Source organism: Mustela putorius, unplaced genomic scaffold, assembly GCF_011764305.1.
Source record: "Mustela putorius furo isolate JIRA1106 unplaced genomic scaffold, ASM1176430v1.1 tig00000788_pilon_pilon_pilon, whole genome shotgun sequence".
Taxonomy (NCBI): Eukaryota; Metazoa; Chordata; class Mammalia; order Carnivora; family Mustelidae; genus Mustela; species Mustela putorius.
The window spans coordinates 1482094-1502013 of record NW_025421481.1 but is presented as its reverse complement, the minus strand read 5'-3'; the positions used below and the strand labels follow the sequence as shown (position 1 = coordinate 1502013).

Below are 19920 nucleotides of genomic sequence, written 5' to 3'. Positions count from 1 at the left end.
TGAGCACTTTTTATTTTTTAATTTAAGAAGTAATAAATAAGAGACCATTGCTCTGATAGCACTTTTAATGGTTAAACTTCAAGGGCATTGCCACATTTTAATGAATCATTTCCCTATAGTGGAACATTTTCTTAGCTAAATTACACTGTAATGAAAATGAACATCTTTGTGCATAATAATTTCCCATATTTAGAATTATTTCCTTAGCATAAATTTATACAAGTTGGCAGTTTCAATTGAGGTTCTACGATGCACTGTTTAAAATAGGACTCTGTAGAACATAAAAATATAAAATGCAGTAAGTATCTTTAAAAAGCCATTCCATATTAGCAAAATTAGATTCCAGAACTCATGTTTAAGCTACATAAAATCTAATTTACAAAACTAATTAGCCAAGTTTCCACATCTCAAAAGTATATTAAAGAGAAATCTGAATCAGAACTTGAATCTCTCTACCTTTCATGAATTTTTCATAACTTCTCTTGCCACTTATCGAAAACATACACTTAAAAGAATTTTTCCTTCACAGTTGGGTTTCACAATCTAATTCTGTGAAGTCACAGTACTGTGACAGTACAATCATTCTCTGGCAACAAACTGACATCATTAAGATCCTTATTTGTTGGTTCTTTGGGGTATATGGATGTTCTATTTTTACTTCTTTTAAGACCAAAATTTATTTTCTATTGCCTCTCCATTAAGCTCATAAGATTGATACATTTTAATCTAATTTATTCTCTTTCCTCCTAGCCATCTTTATAAAACTGTCTTTTGGTGAGTGCTCAGAAAAATGCCGATCCAAACAAAATACAAACAACCTCTCGTCAATAATCTGTCACTGCTCTGCACTCCCTGGGAAGAAAAACTCCCAGATCAGAGAGTCTGTTGTTCTTTTTCATCTCTCTGCTCCTGTTTTAATATAAGAGTACTTTTTGTTAAATTACCTTTTAAGTAAATCAGTATGGTTCTATCGCTAACATGATTCCAACGGAGAAAAGAAGAATTTCCAATGAAACTTTTTCCTTTTTCCAAAAGCAAGTGTTAATAGAAATGCCAAGGTCACTTCTACTACTATGTAACAGTTTTAAAATTAAGACTCTTTAGACTCTATCAACAAAGATTTGCTTAGTCCCTACTGGGTACCAAGCATTAAGCTAAATACCAGCGGTTCAACATGAGTAAAACATAAGCAAGATCGACTCTTACAGACCTTTCCATCAGTGCAAAGACACTTAGGCAGACTATAAATCTTTATGAAATGGGAGGTTCCAGTACCAAAAATAGTGGAAGGATTCTTTAGAAAAAATAGATTAGAACTAACTTTGGGATACCTGCAACATGGAGCCAAAGAATTTGTATTTTATATTCAAATAGAGAAAGCCTGGGCACTCAAAGGGATCTTCAGAAAATAGTCATCTATTTAGGCCCTTCTTGAAACTTTCAGTGGCTTCTCACTTCCTCTAAGATAAATGCCAATTCTTTAATAAGCCTAACTAAATCCTGCTTTATTATCATCCCCACCCACCCAAGACCTCTGGCTGTCGTCACACAGGGCTTTTTCTCTGTTTGCCTTGTTGCAGATTTTCAAAGTTTACGTATCACAATCTAGTAACTATGTGTGACACGTGCTTCTATGTGATTTCTTTTTTTAAAATGCAGGTCACGGGGTGCCTGGGTGGCTCAGTGGGTTAAGCCTCTGCCTTCAGCTCAGGTCATGATCTCGGGGTCCTGGGATCGAGCCCCGCATCAGGCTCTCTGCTCGGCAGGGAGCCTGCTTCTTCCTCTCTCTCTCTCTGCTTACTTGTGATCTCTGTCTGTCAAATAAATAAATAAAATCTTTAAAAAAATAAAAATAAAAATAAAATAAAATGCAAGTCACAACCCATTCCACTGAACTGACAATCTACTCGTGAGTGCCTAGCTGTCTGCAGTTTGAAAAATACTTTAGTCTACCACCCTCTTTCTTATTGACTTTTGCATTACGTTCTTTTTTCCTGAAAACTCTTGCTTTTACATGGCTACGTCCTATTCTACTTTGTGACCTTAGGTTGTTTTGTTTTTTTTTTTTTTTAAGATTTTATTTATTTGTCAGAGAGCGGGAGGGAGCACAAGCAGGGGGAGCAGCAGGTGGAGGGAGAATCAGGCTCCCCGCTGAGCAAGAAGCCTGATCCAGGATTTGATCCCAGAACTCTGGGAACCAGACCTGAGGCAAAGGCAGAAGCTTAACTGACTGAGCCACAGGTGTCCCTGTGACCTTAGCTCTTAACCATCACTTCCCCAACCCTCCGAGATAAGGTCTCCCTTCTCTGTGGTCCCAAAGTACCCCAAACTTTCTAACACTTATTATACTTTACTGTAACTGTTCTGCACTAGTTGTCTTTGCAGGCTGCAAACTCCATGAAAGTAAGGACTCATTCCTCTTCACTGCCCAACCCCAAGGGCCTAGACTAGTGCCTATTACATATTCGACAGTCCGTAAATATTCGAGGAATAAAAAAGTTAGGATATAGACTTAATAATCTATGTATTTAACCACACAATGAAAAGATCAACCACTTAAAAACTGTTCAGAGGTTTAGCTACTTCCAAGGAAAATAAATTCTCAGTTCCTATTTTGTAAAGTATTAAGTTCCTAGGCTAGCCCACAAAACACACACAACACAGTTAACTGATAAGAGGACCTCCGTATTTCCCTCTCTACAAAGACAACAGGACTTTCACTCCCCTAAGTAGAAGAATACGGGATTAAAGGGGTGCTTTTCTTTCTCTTTACCCCATCAGCAATTCCTGGAGAAAGTGACTGACCTAAGAGCTAAGACTGAGATAAAGGTCAATATTCCAGACAGGCCCCTCCCCCGAACTCTCACTGGCTCTCTCCCACTTGGATGCCTTCAAGGCAAGTTTTCCTTTCCATTCCAACTCCTAGGAGGGCAACTTCCTGATCAAGAACTTTCCCTCCCTGCAGGGGAGACCTGACCCACAGCTTTTTAAGTGCTACAGTTTCCTCTGGGTAGGTAAATTAAGAAGGAAAAGATTAAGCACAGATCTAAACTAAATTCTCCAATTCAGCTTTACCAGAAGTAACAATGAAACTGTATTTTAACAGCATTTTAATCTTCATCTGGTTTCTTGACCCTGATCTCAACTTGACCAGAATGTGGAGACAGGGGGAGTATAATTAACATACTGAAAAGCTTACACAGGAACAGTATTCATTGCAGTCTGACTTCTGGGTCCTAGGAGAAGAGTACCATGGAGAAGCAAGGTGGGGGAAAGGGAAAGAGGAGTGAAATAAAGAAGGTTCCTCTACCTATTCCTATTTAGAATTTCCCTTGGGCAAAAAACGTCTACATAGGTTGAATCTATTTTAATATCTCACAACCTTTCCTTCCAAATTCTCATTCTTGTTTTTCTTTTCTCTTCTTCCAGAGCCTTTATGCTATCCAAAGATCTCCATTTTCAACACCCACTTTTAGAAATACTGCAAATTTTGTCAAACCTCCGAAATGTAATATGATCGCTACTACTTACCTCTCCTATCTTTACTCAGGTCAAAATTCCCATTTCCTCAGTGTAGCTGATCAGGGGGAAAGCAATCTGATTAAATCCATTCACATTACAATAGAATAACTGATGGACAGTCCTAGCCCTTGATCCCTACTGGAGATATATGTTTTATTTTCATATATATTTTAAAACACACATACACACATACATTATTCTTAAGCTATAGAAATGTAATTATAGTAATCTTAGAGAAAAGATGTGAGGTGCCTAGATGCTCACGATGAAGGAGGCAGGTCTGCTCTGACCAGCATTTCCCAGGGATCCTGTCCCCAAAATTGTTCCCATTTTACACTGCCCTCAACATTCAGTCCTCAGTAAGTCATAAAAACTCCAGGGTGTGAAGAAGGCCAGCTTGGAAAACATCTGTAGCTCTGGGAGACTTTTATATCCATTGGGTGAGTTAGTAACAATCACTATTAGGGTGAACAAGTTATCTCCAATATTCTAATAATCATTCCATTAGCTAAAAGAAAAACATACACTCAGGTTACATACTGAAATTATTCATTCTACTAAGAAAGTCAGTGAGGCATAAAAGGGTTAAATAACATTCCCATTGTTTTATAATTTAGTAGTTGAGAAGCAGGATTGGACTGACCTTCATACTTTTAATCAGTTGCTTATCCATAATTCCACTTGGCAATCTTTAGTTTTATTTTCTATAACACTTCTGAAATTTGGAAGTAAAATTTTTTTGAACAGTTACATTAAAACAATAGGAAAATGAGCTTGAACTCCTGAGAGGCAGGTGCCATGTCTTTTTCAGTGATTTTTGCTATAAAAGAGTGAAGGCTAACAACGAATTTGTGTGCACTCAGAAATTAACCACAAAAGCAGCCTAGCTGCGTTCATTTAGCTGTAAGTGGCTCTTAACTTCAGTGCCACCAAAAATATTTATTTGCCACCACCAGATGGGTCTAACTGTGTAAAAGACGACAAAAACTTAGGAAAACAAGATCTTCCACTTTGCCTGAGAAGTTAAGCATATGAAATTTTAACTGAATAATTGGTGTTTGCCATTCTTTAGTATTTTGTTTAGCCAGCCATCAAAATAAATTCTTTGTAATTCAAGTGATAACTGGGACTGTTTTAAAACCAAGCAATGAATATATGAAAACACCAGCTGTGTGTGGTCTCTCTTGAATCTGGTCATAGCATACCTTTTGTGGCTTTTCTCAAGAGAATAGAAAGGGAAACAGGAGGAAAGATGATCAAGAATTGACAGGTAAGGTATTCTGGAAAACATCAATGGCCCTTACTCCACTTTCCCCAAGTAGAAGCATTATGTTGCCTGCTATCAGGTTGGTTGGCTTTTTTTTTTTTTTTTTGTCAGTATTAGCCCCCAGACCTAAATTTTTTTCCATAAATAACATAATACAACAATTTAAAAAAAAATACCCAACATGAAAGGAAGAAAGAAAACAGATAATCACATCAAAATATGTACAAAGGATTTGAATAGACATTTCTCCAAAGAAGCTATATGAAGAGCAAGTAAGCATGTGAGAAGACCCTCAATACCATTAGCTCCGAGGTAAATGCAAATCAGTATCACTTCACACCCACTAGAATGGCTGTAACAAGAACTAGCCAACAGATCATCACAAGTGTCAGTGAATACCAGGAGAAACTGGAACCTTCATACAGCGTTTGGCCGGAATGTAAAAGGATGCCTTCTACTATACAAAAGTTTGGCAGTTTCACAAGAAGTTAAACACGCAGACACCCAAGAGAAATGAAAGCATATGCTCACATAAAAACCTGCACACAAATGTTTATGGCAGCAGTGTTATTCACAAGAGCCAAAACGTGGAAACATCCTGAATGTCCATGAATGGACAAACAGTATGTGATATTATGGTACACTGATGCAATGGAATATTATCCAGCCATAAAAAAAGAATAAAGTTCTGATACACCCTACAACATGAACGGACGTTGGAAACATTTTGCTACGTCAAAGAAGCCAGACACCAAAAGCCACATATTGTAGGATTCCTTTTATATGAAATTTCCAGACTAGGCACATCCATAGAGAAAAAAAGTAGATTAGCAACTGCCAGAGGGTGGGGTAAAGGAGAAATGAGAAATGACTGCTAATGGGTACGGGGTTTCACTCTGAGGTGATGAAAATGTTCAGGATAGTGGTGATAGTTGCAAAACTTTGTGACTAGAGTAAAAGCCACACTTTAAAAAGATGAATTTTATGGTATGGGCAGTGTATCTCAGTTAAAAAAAAAAAAAAACAAAAAAACAAGTGTTCATTTACAGAAAGATGACATATATGTGTAACAGATTCGTAAAGGTAATATACATAATTGTGTACAAAAACGTAATCGCCTAATGCAGATGAATGTTTTTGTTTTTTGTTTTTTTTTTAACTGAGATACATTTTACTTACATAAAAGAACGAGAGCAGGCGGTGAGACGGAGCAACTGCCGAGCCCCGAAGCGGTGGAGCTGGGGTGTGCCCGAGCCCGCGGGGCGGCGTCTCCATCCGAGCTCACCTTCCACCGGTCCCGCAGCCACCCCCCCACCCCCCCACCCCCGCTGCCGGGCCCAGCGTCCCGGGCCACCCGCCCACCCGCAGCTGCCCGGCTCCACCGTCTGCGCCCAGGGCCAGCCGAGGTGGGGCAGGCGCGGGGACCCCGGGGGAGGGGGCCCGGCGGCTCCCGAGGGGCGCGCAGCCGCCCCGCACAGCCCGGGCCCTCCCGCGCCCCGGCCGCAGGGTCCCAGCCCGGGCCCACCCACCTCCCTCCAGTACCTGGGATGCGCCCGAACCCCGCGCCGCGGCCACAGCCCAGACTTCCCCTCCATTATCACCTGCCCCGGAGCGCGGCCGCGCCGGCCGGTGTGAGCAGAGGGGACCCCGCCTCCTCAGACGCGACCTCGGCTCCCGGGGCGGGGGGTGGAAGGAGCGTTCACCTAGTGCCCCCGGCCGCGGCTCCTTCCTGCTGGCGCGCCTCCTCGCGCCCTCGCGGCCCCGCGCTGACAGCCCGGGAGCCGGCGCCCGCGGCCCGCTCGCTCCCCGCCCCCGCGCGGCCGCCCCGCGCACGCGCAGCCCCGCCGCCGCCCGAGGGGAAGCGAGCGCCTGGTGATGTGGCCGCGGGGGCGGCGACCGGGAGCGCGAGCACCGCCCCTCCCCGACCCCCGGCCGCACCCTGAAAGCCACCGCCCTGGGGGGCGGGTTGGAGGACAGGACGGGGGAGTCTTTAGGGAACCGTACCCCGGAGAGAAGGACTGTGGCCTTTCGGCAGCGCCCTGTCATCCCCGCAGACCCACGCCCATCCACATCGCCAGCTGCTCCTAGGTCCGAACCCCCAAATCTATGACTCATGATTTCTGTGCTCAGACCAGGGGCCTCCTGGTGGCTGCGTTCGTGTTTCCTTCTCGCAGACTGGAATGAAAACCAAGGCGGCTGTAACTCTGTGCTGGCCTTTGCGCAGAGCCTCGCTGAAGGCGCGGTGCCTCGCCGAGGACGGAGAGACGAGGGGGTGCACCAGTAGCGGATGGGATTGCGGGCCGCTCCCAGCACCTTCCCAGGGCAGCGAGGTGTAGACGCCACCTGCATGGGCAGCGAGGTGTAGAGGCCAAGTGCATGGGCGCAGTGGAGATGACCGGGATGCCAATACTTTTCCAAGCTCGCCACAGTCCAGGTGAAAGTGACCAAAGTTTGCACCGTAACCACCTCCCTCCCCCATCCCAGACCTCTTACCTAACTATTGAGCCCCTTAGGTATGACTCAGGTAATGGCCTATGCGGGCGGGCGGGATACTCCAGGGACTGTCCTCAGGCACTTATTCCCAAAGGCTGTCATTTTAAAAATGACACAGCTAGTGGCCCTCTTTTCCTCAGAGCAGAGCTCCCACTGTCCAACAGTGACTTAGTACCAGCTTTTCAGATGCTAAGGGACACCAGAGCGTACATTTATCCAGTTTTTTATTTTTCTTTTTTGTTTTTGTGCTTTGCAATCAGCTTGAGTTTTGACCTTAACCTTCTGGGTGAAGTGTGTTCATGGACCCGTCTTGACCATCTGCAGTAATGCCTTTTACAATGGCGAAAGCGGCTGTTCTTCACAATCTAAACACCGTTAGGAATGAAAAGATAATTGCAAAGAATACGGAAAAACAGGGCTCTGACTGTATTTTGAAGTGGGTTTTGTTCTCACTGTTCTGAACCATATTATCACTTGCAGGTAAATAGCTGTTCTTAGAAGTTTGCCTGTAGTAAAACTCCAACCAGGTAAGTGTACCTCCCCGGAAGTGTGCCGTCTTTGGAGACTTCTGCGCTAAGTTTTAATCAGAGAAACCGCCCTCTCCCAGTTTTGAAAATCTACCACCATTTTTTTTTTTCCTCACTGATTCTGAGTGGGTGGTTTCAGCTGTCCTAAATTTCATTAGGTGGGAAGCCTTCTTCTTACAGGGTGCTGTCATTCTGTGTACCACAATATAGTGAGTATTTTTTAGATATTTTAAGCTCTAAGTTGGAATCCAAATCCAAACCAAATTTCAACTCTGGAAATAGCTCAGGGTAGAATTGGGTCAAAAGACACCCCTTTCTGAAAAATTAGATCCTAATGTGTGCCGGCAACAATGCTCACATCACTACTTCCTCTTCTGCCTGACAGCTGGCAAGTTAAATTGTGAAGCAAGTGGCTTAGAATTGAAGATCTGCATTAATCACTGCTGCGATGATTGCTATAAGAAAACCTGGGAGTTAGAGTGTGTAACAATGGGACTTGTCTGTTCTCTCTAGGGGTAAAAAAGATCTCTTTGAGGAAGTGACATTTAATCGGACCCTTGAAGAATAAGGAAGAGTAGGTCTGACAACAAAAGGAAAGGGGTGGGGAGTGCACTTGTTGCTGTGGAAACCGCAGGTTTGAAGGCTCTTGGATAGGAAGGGACTCCACCTGTGGCTAGAATGAGGCGGCTAGTGTTGAAGGAGCTGTGGCTACGTGGCTTGAGGGCCATGGTGAAAATTTTGGACCTAATCCAAAAGACAAAAGGAAGCCACCAAGGAGTTGGAGAGACTCCATCTGTGCTGGATCCAATTCGTGTTTGCAAATGACATTTCTGGCTGCAGTGTGGGAACTGAGGAAGAAGGGAGCAGCAGAGGGTGTGTGACAATCAGTCCGCAGGTATGGGAGAGTAGAAGATGGTGGATCAAGGACATCAATCAGAATTAGATCTATAAGTGCCTAATCATTGCCTGCATGTGAAAGGTGGGGGAATGAAAAGTGCCCAAAAGGGTGCCTGGGTGGCTCAGTTGGTTAAGAGACTGCCTTCCGCTTAGGTCATGATCCTGGAGTCCCAGGATCGAGTCCTGCATCAGGCTGTTTGGCAGGGAGTCTGCTTCTCCCTCGGATCCTTCCCTTTCTCATGCGTGCGCTCTCTCTCTCTCATACACACACACACTCTATCTCTCAAATAAATAAAATCATTAAAAAAATAAAGAAAGAAAAATGTCCCAAAATGACTCCCAGGTTTCTAGCGTGAGTTCATCCCATTCCCGAGGATGGGGAATCTGGAGGGGGAGGTCTCAAGGGGACAAGTTTGAGTTGCTTTAAATATGTTGAGTTTGCTGTCTCTATGAGACATCCAAGTGAAGATGCTGAGTATATATTTACAAAATATATACACAAAGTAGAGATCTGGACGGAAGATGAAATCAAACCTAAATGTTTAGAGAGCAAGGAATATGACTTGCTTGTAAGAACTTAACATCTAAACTTTAGAAAAAATGAATAGAAGCGAAGGGTACCTAATACTATGTGTGAGACAATCCACAGACAATATTTTTATTTTATCCTTTACACCCTATGTGGATGGTATTATAATCGCATTTTTCATATAAGGACACTAAGGGTTAAATCTTTGGTCTAATTTACTTGAATTCTCAATTAAATAAGACCAATTGAATAAGAATCTCTGTTGGTAATTCTGATGATCACTGAGGTTTAGAAACTTAAAAGTGCAGACTGCTTGAAAGTGGTCACACAAACCATATAAAACACCTATTTTAAACAAAGATTAAAATAAGATAAAATAAAATAAAATAAGAAACCATGATTCCAAGAACATATAGCCAATGCAGCAAATGTTTGTGGATACATGTCCCTGTTTCTTTCACCTAAGCACCCCCCCCCCATTATCAGTGCCCTTCCTGGGAAACTCTGGAATGTTCATTTGTATATTCATGCAGTACGAAGTTATGGTGAACCTACTACTGTGTCCCAAATAACAACAGTCATTCACTTATTCATAAATATTTATTGAGCACTTACTAAACACCATGCTGTTTCATGCTCTGGGAATATATCAGTGAACAAAATAAACAGATGCCTGCCCTACAGAGTTTACATTCAGGTGGGGAAAGACAGACATGTATGTGCATATGAATACAGGTATCTGTATACAGGTATATATGTAGAAAGATGTATATATCCCACACGGTAATAACTACAATAAATACAAATAAAACAGGAGAAAAAGTTGGAGAGTTCAGGGTATAGAGAGGAGGGGAGACAGTTTTATACAGGGCAATCCATAGAGGTCTTGCTGGTTTGAGCAGAAAGGAGTGAGGGAGCAACTATGCTATCTTGAGAAGGTACAGCAATCACAAAGGTCCTGAGGCAGAAGTGTGTGTGAGGTGTTCAAGATACAGCAAGGAGTCCTGTGCGGCTGGAATGAGAAGTAGCTAGAAGCAGGTCATGAGGCTTGTAGGCCATTGCAGGTAAGATCTTTGGGTTTCACTGTGAGAGAGACAGGAACCACTGAAAGGGGCTGGGCAGAGAAATGGCCCACTCTGACAGTTTCAAAGGGATGACTATGGAGAGCTGAGTGAGGAGGCAAGGGTGGAAGCAAGATGACCAGTAAGGATGCTGTTCCAATAACCCGGGGGTAGCTGGGAGACTCAGTCAATTAAGCATCTGCTTGTGGCTCAGGTCTTGACCCCCAGGGTCCTGAGTTTGAGTCCTACATTGGGCTCCTTGCTCAGTAGGGAGCCTGCTTCTCCCTCTGCCTGTCGCTCCCCCTGCTTGTGCTCTGTCTCTCACATACACAAATAAATAAATGAAATCTTAAAAAAAAAAAAAATCCAGGTGAGACAGATGGCAGCACAGACCAGGGTGGTCAAAGAGGAAGTGGTAGGAAGGTACAGCACTCTGGGTCATTTGACAGGAGAGCTCATAGGCAAGATTTGCTAATGGATTGAGTGATGGGTAAGAGAAAAAAAAGAAAGAGAAAGGCCGTTAAGGATGTCTCCAAAGGTTTTGGCTCAAGCAGTTGGAAGATTGGAGTTGCCATTTGCCAAAATGGCGGATGAGAAGAAAAGTCAAGAGCTGGCGTGAGAACCTACTCACGCTACTTAGAAGAGGGTCTACTCTTCTAAGCGCCTGGTCTGTGGGAACAAATTCAGTGCTCACAACAACTCTCTAAGGTACATCCTGTTGTTATGCCTATTTTATTGTGGAGGAATTGAGATACTGCTCAATAGGGTACTTCAGATTCCACTGCTGTGAATGGTGATAATACTCCAGAGGTTACCACTGCATTGTCCCTCCGGGAAGGCAGACGACTATATATACAAGGACAACAAAACCTAGAGCTACAATGGGAAAGTATGAAGATGCCGCAGCTGTACAAAGCAGAAGCATCTTGCAGGAGGCACCTGGGTGGCTCAGTGGGTTAAGCCTCTGCCTTTGGCTCAGGTCCTTGTCTCAGGGTCCTGGGATTGAGCCCCACATTGGGCTCTCTGCTCAGCAGGGAGCCTGCTTCCCCCACCCCCACCTGCCTCTGCCTACTTGTGCTCTCTCTCTCTGCCAAATAAATAAATGAAATCTTAAAAAAAAAAAAAAAAAAAAAAAGCGTCTTCCAAAGTTTGGGGGTCAGGGAGACAGGCGGGGGTTGGGAAAGACTTGTAAGAGGAAGTGATTTTAAGCTCCAGTCCAAAGGATCACTAGCCATGCCAATGAAAATTTTAGGAGCAGGGATAGAAAAAAGAGTAGTCCGGTAGAGGTTAGTCCTAAGCACTTTTACCAAAAAGGTGAGGAGGGGATTTTGAAGAAGTTAAAGAAGTTCAGTATGATGTTTCTATTTCTTTTAGACTACCTTGTTCATTGGTCCCTATTGGGAGTTTCTCTCCACAAACAGGGTAATGTTTCAAGGGTTCCCTATCCCTGGTTTCTTTAGAACATACCCCCGAGGGAGCAGAGGTCCTGCTGTCCTTGACCATTCATCAGGTTCTTGTTGTTCCTCAACTGTGCCCACAAGTTCCTGCCTGTGGACTTTGAACTACCTGTTCTCATTAACGAGAACACTCCAGTCTCCCGCACACCTTCCTGGGTCCACACCCAGGAACACTCTCTCTGCTTCCATGACCCCCAGTGAAAAGCATGATCACAGAACTTAAAACATAAGTTATAGACAGATAACTGTTTTTCTTATCTGCCCATGCCCCTACTAGTTTGTCAGCAGAGTCTTTACAACTAGGCTGGCACAATGTTGTCAGCCCTGAATGGAATCGTGATTGTTTTCTTCTTGAAATGAATGAATGGATACATTTTGATTTACCCTCCTTTACTTTTAGTGGTGCTGCTACTGGCTTTTTGATGATCTGTTCTGGTTCCACTTGCAACAGAATTATTAATTTATTTTAAAATTTTAGTTACATATAGCATTGTTCTAGCTTCTTTAACTTGACCTTGTTTGGGTTTTTGCTGGTAGACAGGCTTTGCGCAATACTGGGACGCTGGTGGCTGAGCTCTTTTTCGGGGACATCTGCACATTGATTACTCTTCTAGGGATGAAGGTGTGGTCCTGCTGATACTGTCTGGTTTAAGAACCATGCAAAACTCAGTATTTGCAGCCATTATCTTGAATGGATGCTTGTATATCTGCCTCAAAACAAGAGTATAGAACACTGTTCATAGCCTCGTTTCTAAGGATCATATCTGAGAGCCAGGATTTCTAATCCAGAGACAATGGCCCTGGTGGGATGGAGCCCAACAGTGTCATCCGGAGTAACTAGAATGAGGTTATTGACAGCCTTGGTGACATGAACCTTTCTAAGTCCCTTTGTGGCATCTACACAAATGTTTTTGAGAAGCCTTCTGCCATCCAGAAACAAGCCAGTCTTCCTTATCAAGGGTTTTTATGTGATTGCTCAAGCCCAGTCTAGGACTGGGAGAACAGTCACGTTTGCCTATGGATTATGCAGCAGATTGAATTAGATCTAAAGACTATGTGAGACTTAGTCCTGACACCCACTTGACTCAGCAGATGCAAAGGGTATTCTTGACATTAGGACATTACAAGGGTGTCCCCTGACACACCTGCACTGGTGGGACCAACGTGCATGCTGAGGTCCAAAAGCTGGAAGTGAAAGTCACCCATATCATCGTGGGGACATCAGGTCACGTGTCTGATATGCTTAACTGGAAAAACCTGTCTTTCAAATACATCAAAATGTTTGTATTGGATGAAGCTGATGAAATGTTAAGCCATGGATTCAGGGACGTATTTGAAAAGGTCCACAGCAATACCCAGGGGGGTTCGCTGTCAGCTGCAGTGCCTTCCAATGTGCTTGAGGTAACCAAGAAGTTCATGAGGGACCCCATTCAGATTCTGGTCGAGAAGGAGGACTTGACCCTGGAGGACACTGTCCACCCGTTCTGCATCCGTGTGAGAGGAGTGGAAGCTGGACACACCCTGTGGCTTGTGTGATACCCTGACCATCACACAGGCAGTCATAGTCAACACTGGAAGGTTGGTTGGCTCACTGAGAAGATGCATGCCTGAGACATCACTATGTCTGCCATGCATGGTGATGTGGAGCCTGAGGAATGAAATGTAATTTCATTTCAGTTTCACTCTGGCTCTAGCAGAGTGTTGGTTACCACTGACCTGCTGGCCTGGGGTGCTGATGTGCAGCAGGTGTCTGTAGTCAGCAGTGAGGACCTTCCCGCCAACAGGGAAAACTATACCTGTAGAACTGGTAATTGGTCCTGGAGGATGATTTGGCTGTAAGGGTGTGGCTTTTAACAGGGTGACAGAAGAAGACAAAAGGACTCTTTGAAACACTGAGACCTTCCTCAACCCCTCCATGGAGAAGGTGCCCCTCGGTGTCGCTGACCTCATCTGAGTGGGACTGTCCTGTTACCTAGCCGAAGCCAGGGTCCAGAAGAGGATCAGGAGAGGGGAGAGAAGGGAGCCAAGGGATGGGCATCTTGTCTTTTTTTTCTTTTTCTATTCTTTTTCTTTGAATAAATGCCACATTTTGAGGCAAACAACAACAACAACAAACCTGTTCATAGCAGCTTTATCATAGTCTTCTAATAACGGGAAATAAGCAGAAATTCATCAACATGAGGATGGCAAAACTAATTTTGGGATTTCATATGATCGAACACTACTCCGCAATAGAATGAAACAGATTATGGACTCAACAAAGGGGGTGAATCTCACTAACGTTACGCTGAAAGAAAACTCCGTGACAAGAGAAACATACACACTATGAGGATTTGCTTTGCATTGCTGCTGGAACAAATTAGCACAAACACGGTGAGGGAAACAGAACTTTGGTTATCTTACAGTGCTGTAGGTCAGAAGCCCAATATGAGTTGAACTAAGATTAAGGTGTCTGAGAGCTATGCTCCTTCTGGGGGCTTTATGGGAAAATGCTTTTCTAGCTTCTAGAACCCGACCACACCCTTTGGCTTGTGGCCCCCTTCCTCTGTCTCCGAAGGTGGCCACGCGGCATCTCTGAGCCTCCTTCCATCCTTATGTCTCTCCGACTTTCTTCTCCTGCCTGCCTCTGCCACTCCAAGGACCCTTGTGAGTACCTCGGGCCCACCCAGATAATACAGGATAATGTCCCTATTTTAAAGTCAGCCAATTAACCACCTTAATTCCCTTTTGCCATATAACCTAAGTATTCTGAATAAAAAATTGAGGATAATGGAAGGCAGATTTCCAGTGGTGCACTGCTAAACTGCCTTGGGGTGGGGTGGGGTGAACAAACTTGATCCGTGGCATCTGCTGATTGCAATGGTATAAATACTCTGATGGCTGATTTCAAGCTAACATCCCCTCACAAAATTACGATTATTTAGTAAACAGCCCTTGTGAGCTGGTTCAATGTGATTCCAGAATATTGCTGCAAGTTTCTCATTCTTGAAGTTTTAAAATACAAATATAGAAATAAATATTCACATATGAGGATCTGAATGTATACATGTGGGTTTCCTTGCCCTCTACCATGACAGAGCCTAAAAGTTAGAGCACATCTGTAGCAATTAGCACACCTAACGTCTGGATCTTACTCTCTAAATATCCTTCTGAGCGTTAACAGGAACCAATGTTCCTTGGGGAAAAGGTTAATTCTCAGGCTGGGGCAGAAAAAGTACAAAAGGAGCCTGAAATGGCTGGACCAAAAATTACAGAAGTATTCAAGGAATGATGGTAACATACAAAAAGGAGAGGTTTGCAGATTGAAAAGGCTCCCACTGGGGACCATGTTAGTATCAAAATAAGTGATACAGTAATGGATTAGAGCCCATTAAACAGCATAAAAATCTGTGAGTCAAAACTGACATAAGTAAGCCAATGGGAGAAGAAAAAGCTCTTTCTCAAAGTACAATACCAACTCATCATAAGATACGAATGAAAGAATGAGAAAATCAAGGAGTGTAAGTTTAATGAGACAGTATGTTTACACATCTCCCCCTAAATCCTAGTTAACTGAAGACATAACTAGTAATTTTACAGTGAGGAGGTTTGACAGATACTGCCTTCACCAAGTGATCAAAGTTAACATTACCAGTAGTGAGACAAATCCACATCACGTGCCTCCAGATGTCACTAAACAGGACCTAATATCACTTCTGTGGTATATTTGCCAAAAATATATTATCTAAATCTAATGAAAATTTATTATCTAAATCTAAATCATGGGGAACCAGAAGGTAGACCCAAACTGAGGGCCATTCTACAAAATCTCTCTGGTCTACCTTCTTCAAAGGAGTCAAAGTCATGAAAGACAAAAGATGACAGAAAAATTGTCACACATTGTTTGGAGAGGACTGAATGCAGAACACGATCCTTTTTGAGGTCCTGGACTGGAAGGAAAAATTATAAAGGACAGTCCTGAGACAGTTAAGATTTGAATACAAACAGTAGATGACATAATAGTACTATATTCTTATCAAGTTTTCTGATTTTGTTCATTGCTCTCCAGTTAGGTCAAAAAATATTTTTGTACTTAGGATGTATACACTCAAGTATTGAAGGATAAACAGACACAAAGGCTGCAATTTGCCCTCAAATTATTAAAAAAGAATCAAGTGGGTGTGTGGTGTGGGGAAAGGGAAAGGACTAAGATAAAGCCAAAGAGAAAACAGAGCAAAATGTATCCATTTTTTAATCTGGGTAAAAGGCATATAGGAGCTGTACTACTGTTGCCACTTGTCCATAAATCTGAAATTCTATCAAAATAAAAAGTGACAAAAGATGGAGATGGGAGACATAGGAAGCTACGTTGGCAGCACCCCATCAATACAGAGGGAAAGGCCCTACAAAAATATGCTGGTTTTGCTTTGATTTTCTGTAGTCACCTCTCTTCTGTATATTCTTTGCAAAGGAAATAAAGGATTTATAGCCGGTGCATAGGTGGTCAGTTTAGAAGATTCAAAGGAAGACAGTTTTTGTGAACTTGAAAGTATTCATTGTAAATTAATAGAGACTTCTCTGTTCCGAATAACACTTTGGAGCCCTGTAACAATTTGTAATCAGAATGTGTAAACTTGCTAAACGTTCTTAACATGAGATAGATTAAAAAAAAAAAAAAGGTAGTATAGGATGAGAAAAGGGAAACAGTGCAAACTATACAGAATTTACGAATGTTAAAAAAAAAAACTTTCCTTCAAGTTCTCTCCCATGATTTAACTCTTGCTTGTACATAGTCCCTCTTCTGATTGTATCTACGAGCTTGTGTACCTATTATTGTATGAAATAGTATCATTAAAATGCTTGGTTATTGGGGCGCCTGGGTGGCTCAGTGGGTTAAGCTGCTGCCTTCGGCTCAGGTCATGATCTCAGGGTCTTCGGATCGAGTCCCACATGGGGCTCTCTGCTCAGCAGGGAGCCTGCTTCCTCCTCTCTCTCTCTCTCTGCCTGCCTCTCCAACTACTTGTGATTTCTCTCTGTCAAATAAATAAATAAATAAAAATATTAAAAAAAAAAAAAAGAAGAATGCTTAGTTATTGACCTCATTCTAAATACTTTAGGGGAGATGCCAGCAGCCTAGTGCAAGACACTTTTGCTAGAGCAAGATCCATGTTACCAAGATCCTAGAAACATGAATGAAAGAATTAATGAATTAACTAAAAGAATTAAAATAAATTAATTTTTTAGAATGAAAAGATTTAATAAATTAAAAGAATTTAGTTATAAAATAACTTAAAATTGGTTAAAATTGGAGGGGGAGACAAACCATGAAGGACTGTGGACTCTGAGAAACAAACTGAAGGTTTTGGAGGGAGTGGAGGGTGGAGTGGTCCTGGTGGTGGGTATTAAGGAGGGCACGGATTGCATGGAGCACTGGGTGTGGTGCATAAACAATGCATTCTGTAACACTGAAAAAGAATTAAATTAAATTAAATTTCTTAAAAACCTGGTTAAAATGTAAAAATACTTTTCACCAAAAACTAATGAATTATGTCAAATAAAATGTCTCCCCACCTCCATCCACCTGTATGCACATTTTCACCCTTTATTAAAATACTATGATGTTACTCCTGATTTATTGATATTTAGCAGAATTTAGCACAGGTCTTATTTTTTGCCATGCCATTAATGGATGGAATTTTGAAGGAGAAATGATGCCTTATACTGCATACAAAATTTAACCCCTAAAAACATAATTTAAAAATTCCAACAGATGAGGCAGAGAATCAAGTGAACACCAGTTTAAGGTGGCTACTCTTTGGGATACCAGTCTGCTAGAAATAAAATTCTATTCTCCCCTTGCCCCCAACCCCCGAGTAAAAATTTTACGCTGCTAGAAAATAAAGCATTTCTTTGACACATTTAATTGTAGCCATAGGATTAAAATAGATTAAGAGCCTAACCAAAATAAATTATTTGCAATATAATTACACCACAATTTTCAGCACTAAATGTGTATGCCTCTAGAGATAAAATAGTTTTGATTTACCAAACTGGGTAATTAAATTAAGTAGATAATTTAATTACCTAAGGGCCTGGGAACCAGGTAATAGCAATTTGGTAAGTTACTAGCAGCAATCATCAGTTTGATTAGTCTGCTGAAGATAAAAAGTAAGCCTGAAATCAAAATTACCTTTAGAAAAACCTCCAAATAATATATCCCAAGTATTATTGACTGTAGTAGACAGTGTGGGTGTCCCCCTCATTTTCTTGGCTGCCTCTCCCTACCACAGAAGCTCTGTCATCTGGATGATATTCACACACACACACACACACACACACACACACACACACACCCCGCCCCAGCTAGAAGACTGACCCTGACTGGCCTCAAGCAATCAGGATAATCCCATGCCCTTTGTTTCAGCTAGTCCAAAAGAGGGCCCAAGACCCAAGTTCATTAGCTTTATTTACATTTTAACTTTGGGTTCACAATCTTAGTTCCAACTTCTTGGGGGAGTTACATTGTAACACCCAATCAGTTATAGGGGGCAACCATAACATATATGGAAGTCAACCAGAGTTTCTTGTATTTATATGCCTTCTAAGCGTCTTAAAATTGAAAACAGTTCACCTTCTTTTCGTGCCTTTTTTCTGTTGAATAAAACAGATATTTATCCTGTTGGATTTCCCACCTTCTAGATTTGGCTGATTGCCCCCTTGAGTGGTTTCTCTTATCCTTCTATTCCTCACAGTTGCTGTAAAACAGTAGTTAGAACTCGGGGTTTGATTTAGGAAAGTTTTCTTTCTTACTTTCCTTTTTTTTTTTTCTTTTGTCTTGTTTTGTTTACATGAAAACTTATTAGGCGCCAGTGTGCACTCCCTAATGCATCAAATTAGGGGCATACAAAATCTGGTTGGTCATACTTTGAGAGATGTCAGAATGAGGGACAGAGCCAGATTTCGGCAGCTTTGCCTAGTGGGAATCTCCGAGTTAGTTCCAGATTCCTTTTGCTACGACCCCAATTGTCTTTGAAAGCCTCCTTGCTTTCTGGCCTCACTTCCCAAGTTTATACTCCCTGACCCAGACTTGACATCAACTATTTGTAGAAGATGCTCTGTTGCTTTTAGTGAGGAAAGGTAGTTATCAGGCAGGATCCAGCTCAGGGATGCTTGTTATGGGGCCTTGTTATCATTTCCAGACCTTCCGGTGAACCAAGCTCAGGGATAAGCAGTTTTTCAGAAAGAGGAAAAGAAATCATGAATTTATACAGATATTACCAATTCAAATTTAAAATTACAGGAGGACTTTACCTTTATTTCTTTTCTTGGAACAAAAAATCTGAGCTGCAAATGATATATATTTTTAAAGATTTTATTTATTTATTTGACAGAGAGAGAGAAAGAGAGAGAGATCACAAGTAGGCAGAGAGGCAGGCAGAGAGAGAGGGGGAAGCAGGATCACCCATGAGCAGAGAGCCCGATGTGGGGCTGAATCCCAGGATCCTGATACCATGACCTGAGTTGAGGGCAGAGGCTGAATCCACTGAGCCACCCAGGTGCCTCTGCAAATGATATTAATATAAGTCCTAATTTGCCTTATCCAAGATTATACTTATAGCAGCTTCAGAATGACTGTACTAACAGTGCTACTAAAAATTAAGAGGATTGGATACACTTAAAAATTTCTATGTGGGTGTGTAGTCATTGTCATTGCTCTGAAGCTATATCTTACTAAGGATGTACCATCCAAATATTGTGTTTTAAAGTCACCTCAATCGGTTCTTTTCTGTGTTGTTACATAAACTTGACATACATAGTTGAATTCAGTTATTGCAGTTTGTTTTGGAGGGGATTTTCTTTCCTTTTGTCTTTATTTTTGTTTTCAAGTAGACAAGGTATTCACATGACTCCAAAGTCAAACTATAAAACCCAATATATTCTGTGAAGTTTAATGTCCTTTTCTTTTCCTTCTTTTCCTTTCCAGGTAACTATTTTTATTCAATTTTGACTTATCCTCCATTGTCTGTTGTTGAAAGTAGAAGCATATGTGCATGAACATGTGCGTACACACATGTATGTGTGTATGTATATGTGTATGTATGTGTGAATGTATGTGTGTACACACATACACAGGTATTTTCCTCTCTTTATCACACAAAAGGCAGCATACAATAAAGCTGTTTTTCAA

The 19920-nt window shown here is 42.1% G+C and overlaps 1 protein-coding gene and 1 pseudogene across 5 annotated transcripts in view; one reads left to right on the top strand and one right to left on the bottom strand.

Annotated features, from left to right (window-relative positions):
* Window positions 1–6602, bottom strand: part of SLC41A2 (solute carrier family 41 member 2) — a 126170-nt gene extending 119568 nt beyond the window's left edge. For 2 of the 5 annotated variants that reach the window (XM_045084753.1, XM_045084756.1), the window contains exon 1: window positions 6391–6602. The gene's annotated coding sequence lies outside the window, so the exon portion shown is untranslated. Of the gene's footprint in view, window positions 1–456; window positions 551–6331 lie in introns of those variants that run through there. The other 3 variants (XM_045084754.1, XM_045084755.1, XM_004743044.3) reach the window with 3 other exon arrangements.
* Window positions 6603–12444: 5842 nt separating this feature from the next.
* Window positions 12445–13707, top strand: LOC101673130 (annotated as a pseudogene).
* The last annotated feature ends 6213 nt before the right edge of the window (window positions 13708–19920 follow it).